We start from the raw sequence: 6,244 nt of genomic DNA on the forward strand, positions 1-6,244 counted from the left end.
ACTTTGAGATAACAAAAGAAACAACATTCATTAAGAGGATATAAAAAGTGGGTGGAATATTTTCCCTTTAGCCAACAATCATACAACAAGACAGTTCATTCCTTTATAGATTAGCCACCTTTAGAGGTTTATTTAGGGTATTCACCAACTAGTTCATCGAGATAAGAAAGAAGGATTTGACTTTGAGATAACAAAAGAAACAACATTTATTAAGAGGATATATGAGATTCAATTCAAGGTGAGGATGCAACTCTATATCATAGTTGAATTATAAGGAAAGGCACGACTAAAATAGCCTCCAAGTTGGGGAAAAGGCATGTCTCTCCATAGAAAATCAAAGAACACAAGGACAAGAAAACTAAACCTTTAAGGTATGATTCATTTGTCATCTTGTAGATAATTGGGGAGAATATATTTAAGTTGGACTTTCTTACTTATATGAAAACTAATCTAGTTTTCAATTAAACATCTATATCCCTACATTCATATTAAATGAAGAAAACTTAGTCATAAATTTAATTATAACTAATATTTTAACAAAAGTATATTCCTACATTCATATTAAATGAAGAAAACTTAGTCATAAATTTAATTATAACTGATATTTTAACAAAAGTATAGAGATCATGTAAGGGGCTTATGAATCTTGTGAAGTAGACTTTAAAGGAAAAACATGGACAATGCATTTTGGTAATCAAGCAAAAACATCACTCTAAGACTTAAAGTTATCCTACTTCACAACTTGTAGCACTTTTAAAACTCCAAAAAGAATGCATAACTCCTATACCATGTAAGAGTGTACCATAGAAACCTTGAATTAACAACAACAAAATGTTGGTAAGGGCATCAGTAATAAACAATTTTAGTATACCTCATCCAAGATATTTATTGGTCCAAACTATGAATGCTAATTTCAAAATTATGTTTATATTCTAGTTGTCCTTCTATCTTGAAGAATGATCCCTTCAAGAATTTGCATTGCCCTATCTCCCTTCTTTTTTTTTATTCCTTGCTCTCTTGTGAAATTCCTAACTTGGAAGTTGAGACTACAATCAATTTTTTTGTTTGAATCACCTCCTCTACACTAAGAATCTATGTAATAACGTCTCCAACTTTCAAGAGTCTAATTAATCTTCATCTTCTCTTTGACCATTCTCTAATTTCACTCTAAAACTTGGATAGTAGTGAATTATTGTCTCCTCTTGATCTTGTGGAGAGTAATAACTTGCTAAACCTATAACAAACAAATACCCAAATGATACTTTACCTTGCCCTTACACCAACCAATCCATAAATTAGAAGAATATTCCTTACATTGACGCTAGAAATTGATATTATAACACAATGGCCTCAACAAGTCTTCAGAACACATTCTACGTCACTTTAAATGATTGTCAAACCAAACAAAAGTGTATATTATAGAAACTAAGGACCATCTTAACAAACTGTAATAATCATTATAAAGTATGAATAACCTATAGTTACCCAAGTTTCCCTAGAGCAAACCTTGGTTACATGAAAATGTCAAGCTCTAGAGAGCATTAGATTATGCCACTATGAAAAAAGATTGATTGCAAATGTTGCATTGTATCCACAATATTCATGTGCTCAGTGAACAACTATAAATTCTCCTTATATACATGTGATTGCACTCCTACAATAACATGTGCATGAGCAATTAAAACAATTTCTTTTTTTGACAAGCCAAAACCACCATAGAATCTATAGATAAACGCGCATAAATTATCGAAAAACACTACATGACTTTAATGCACATCGTGTGCTTGTAAACTGAGAAACCAATCAAAAAAAGTAAAACCAGTTGACAACTCTTTCTAGCATATGTTTTGCCTACATAGTGATAAATAAATTGCCTCTACCAATATAGTTGTCACGGCATTTGCATGTTCATCAACATATTGATACATTTGCCATTGCCTATAACACTCATCATAAGAGAGCTTGTCACTATATAGAGTGTTTGTCATGACATTGACACATTTACCATGTGTCAAGCCACAATTTTACAAAAATATGTATTTTGGGTCATTGTGATGTTTATAACTTTGTTTGAAGACTTTCAAAGATGTCACATACCATCCCCAATCATCCTCGACCAACATCATATTCCTTCTTCCCTATTTTGATAAGGAATTGCCTCTCCTAGCTCCTCATCAACACTCATATAAACATGAAATGCCATAGCCCTTATCAATCAACAAGCTTTGACATAGTTTTTATGCTAACTGTCAATACCATAGTACCTGTAGTGTCATTTAGCTCTATTCTTTGTAAATGTGGTGGCATATTGTATCTACATTTGTATTTTCCATTTTCCTTACAATTTAAAGTTATAATTAATTTTGGTTGATTTCAAGGACTTTTGATCGTAGACCGAATAACAAGTCTCTTCAATGCCCATAAGTTTGGTCATTAAAATAAAAATTTATGTACCCATGTGCCCCACCTATGCATTTTGTAAGTACACAACCCATGACATATCTACCCATATAAATCACTATGTATTTTGTAAACACACCACAACCATATTTATCCATACAAACCAGTGTTCAAGGAAAACCCATAGTGTAGTCCTAAACATTTTGAGTATGCTTTTGTGTTAAGTATTTCAATCAATCTATTTGTTTGCATTAAAGTCAATCTATCTATTATTTCTTAGTATTGATGGTAGCTTTTTTATGTTTTGAATGTACATAAAACTTATGAACTATGTTAAATCTTCGCCTTCCATATTTCAAAAACACATTCTTTATTGAGATGTTGCAAACTATAATATACCCTTGATAGAGCTAGCTAATGATCATGTTATTCTTCATCATCTTGAGACGTCTCTTTCTTGGCATTTGTTTTGAAATTAAGCTTAGGGAAGAAGACTACTCATTCTCTAGTTATTGAGTTTTTCAATTCTCTTATTTATTTTCTCATATCTATAGATATTGTAGTCTTCTTCATGAATGCCTCTTCATATTTTTACTATTTTGTTGAACATTTCCTTCGACTAAGTGATTGTAGCAACATCATCATTCAATTTATCAAATCTCTTACAATAGGAAATCCTTCTATTTTCTTCGCCAAGGTCAATGCTTCCTAGTTGTCAATAATTTCTCTCTTGCCTCTAGTTCCAAACGAACCAATAAACCTTCTTTTTTACACTAGTTGACATAGTTATGTACATTTTTTTAAATTAAAGCTATCAACACACCACACAAAATCAATAGAAGAAAAAAGGTTGTCTTGATATGAATCTAACTCATATAAATGGTAGATTGTCCATTGCTTCTGTTAAGACGAATCAAAAGTAATTGTATTAATAGCAAGTTGATAGATTTATTGCTTTAGAAGTAACTTTTGCATATTAGAGTACAATAACATTTATTGTATAAGGTTGATGATGCAAATCAGCCTTAGAAGCTCCTAGCAACATTTGCTTCTCTCTTCCTAGCTCTAATTGCTTCCTCTAGTTGTAGATTATATCATGGCCACTTTTTCTAATTATGGCCATAGTCCAAAAAAAACTTAGTAATGGCAACTTTCTCCAATACACAGCCAACATGGGTGTCTTGCATGACCAAAGTGTATTCCCTTCAATCGCATGTCTTTGTATCATGTGAATCATATATTCTTTTATTTACCCACCTTCATGTGTTATACATAAGAAAGAGGCAAGAATGCGAAATGAGATTGCTTGTGCTCTAAATCAACACAATTGACCCATTTCACATAAGAAAATCTCTCATTTGCATAACGTAGATGCATATGCCAAGCATGCAAGATCAGCGATGATAATGAGCTTATGAACCACTCATTTTAATATTAGGCAACAAGTAAGTTTAGAGAATGTTTTTTTTAGCAATGATTGTTTATTAACATGCACATTACTATACAAAGCATTGTGTACCCTCAAATTTTTTTTAGCAATGATTGTTTATCAACATGCACATTACTATACAAAGCATTATGTACCCTCAAATTTCTAGTCCCTCAAGAATACATGCCCTCATAATTCTAAACATTCAAAATTATTTAATCATCAAATCATTGCACATTACTATACAAAGCATTATGTATACATGCCCTCATAATTCTAAACATTCAAAATTATTTAATCATCAAATCATTGCACATTACTATACAAAGCATTATGTACCCTCAAATTTCTAGTCCCTCAAGAATACATGCCCTCATAATTCTAAACATTCAAAATTATTTAATCATCAAATTATATAGTTAAGTAAAACAAAGAAATCCAACATAATTCGTATTCCATTAGTTATAAGAATAAACATTTCACAAATCCATATTAAAATTGTGAGCAAAAATTGCACGTATCTCAAAGGCTCTAAATATAATATAGCAACAATGGATACCGTTAATTTGGAATGATCAAGTTTGACAGTAAATTCCATTTTATCACCTTATTCTTGTTCAATCACTAGACAAAATAGAGAATGCTATGCGTGTCTCAAATAAAACAAATTATAAGAAATAAAAAAAGGTCGCTAGTTACAAGCCCACTGAATACATCTTGATTTTCCATCACTTTTGTGAACGATATCATTTGTGATTCATTGTTGTATTATTTAATGAGATTATTTTAGCGCTTATCTTGTTTCCTAATGGTAAGTGACATGCACAGCACTGTGCGTGAGTATTCTCCACGTATGGCTATCATTCAATGAACACCTAAAAGATGTATTTCTAAAATTTGGAATTTAAATTGAAATCCTCTAATTTATGGAATTTGTGCAGCTCTAATGCGTATTATTTGCAAGCATAAATCTAGCGCTAGAGTTGACTAATTATTAATCAAGAAAATAATTATTAACAGATTCTATATAGTCGTTTTATCCAGACCGTATGCCTTCCATATATTTGTGAGATTTGTTAAATAGATAGTTTGCATGCAAACCTGATCTATTAACTGCATATGCTATAGCAGTTCTATTTGATTTTGAAGAACTCTGGGCTGTGTTGTTCATTGTTATGTCCCGTGCATCTGTGTCAAGAATCTTACAAGCATAAACTTCCCATTGGTCATGTTTGCATTTCTTAATTGAATAGCACTAGAAAAGGCGGTTGTCTTCTCAAACAAAAGCATGCACAACTTGTACACCTCCAACAAAACCTGAAAAGAGCATACGCCGAATCATCTGAAACCCAAGGAACTTGCCTAGGTTTTAAATGGTGATTAAATGCAACAAATGCATTGATGAATGATAAGATTTGTGCATAGTATGCCCAGAATTATCGTAATAAAGCTTACGGACTCACATATTACAAGAATTGCATTTAATGACCTCACTTAAGCAATAATTCCGTATTAATTGAAAAAATATGGTCAGAATTACCAAAAAGTGTATTGATAAATAATGGTGTTTTGAGTTTTCTTCCCGATTAGTATGTCGTTTCATAATTAGTGCTTTACTATTGTTACATTGTTTTGTAAATGGCATTGACATTGATATTGTTGCACATTATACACTGATATTGTTAAAAAAATAAAATTTCAACTGCAGTGATATCATCCAACCATGGCTTGAACCGCCTTGTAGTTCCCACCTATGTGAAGAAGAGCCAGCAAACAAGCCCACAAAAATGTCTCTTCCTTATCATTCCAAGATGGGTGTGTCGAAACAACATGGTCCTAATATTATAGAAAAGGAAATTATAATCAAGCACATCCAGATTTCAATGTATAGATAGAGTTAAAAGAATAGAACTGTGTCTAAATCTAGATTCAGATTAATAGCTGTTGTTATTGTCTAGATCTATTCAAAGCACGTTTGCAGTATGGGTCCTAAATGTCTAGGCCTGGCCGAATTGTGTTGAGTCTGTTGACAGCATATGTTGTAAATGTCTAAAGCTGACTGAAGCATGTTTGCATTATTTAAATTTATTTCTTATTCTATTTTAAGTTTATTTCTTATTCTATTCCTCACGCAGAATAATCAATTCCTTAACAAATATTCCTGTTCATATGAGCAACAACTCGAGACCAATACAAGCTCTTTTTGAGCAGTAATGTCAAACCAATACAAGGTTCGTTTGAGCACACACTCAAGAAGCCTACAATGGAAGACCAGTAGTCGTTGCATAGAAATCCACCTTCAGATGTCGCATCCACGCTAGAAGGCAAGAATGGAAGACCCACCAGGTCAGAGCTTAGAAATCCAACTCCAGATGTGCATTCACACCAGAGGCCAAAAATGGCAGACCACATGAG

This window comes from Cupressus sempervirens, chromosome 8 (genome assembly GCF_028749045.1).
Source record: "Cupressus sempervirens isolate cs-2001-9-10 chromosome 8, ASM2874904v1, whole genome shotgun sequence".
NCBI lineage: Eukaryota > Viridiplantae > Streptophyta > Pinopsida > Cupressales > Cupressaceae > Cupressus > Cupressus sempervirens.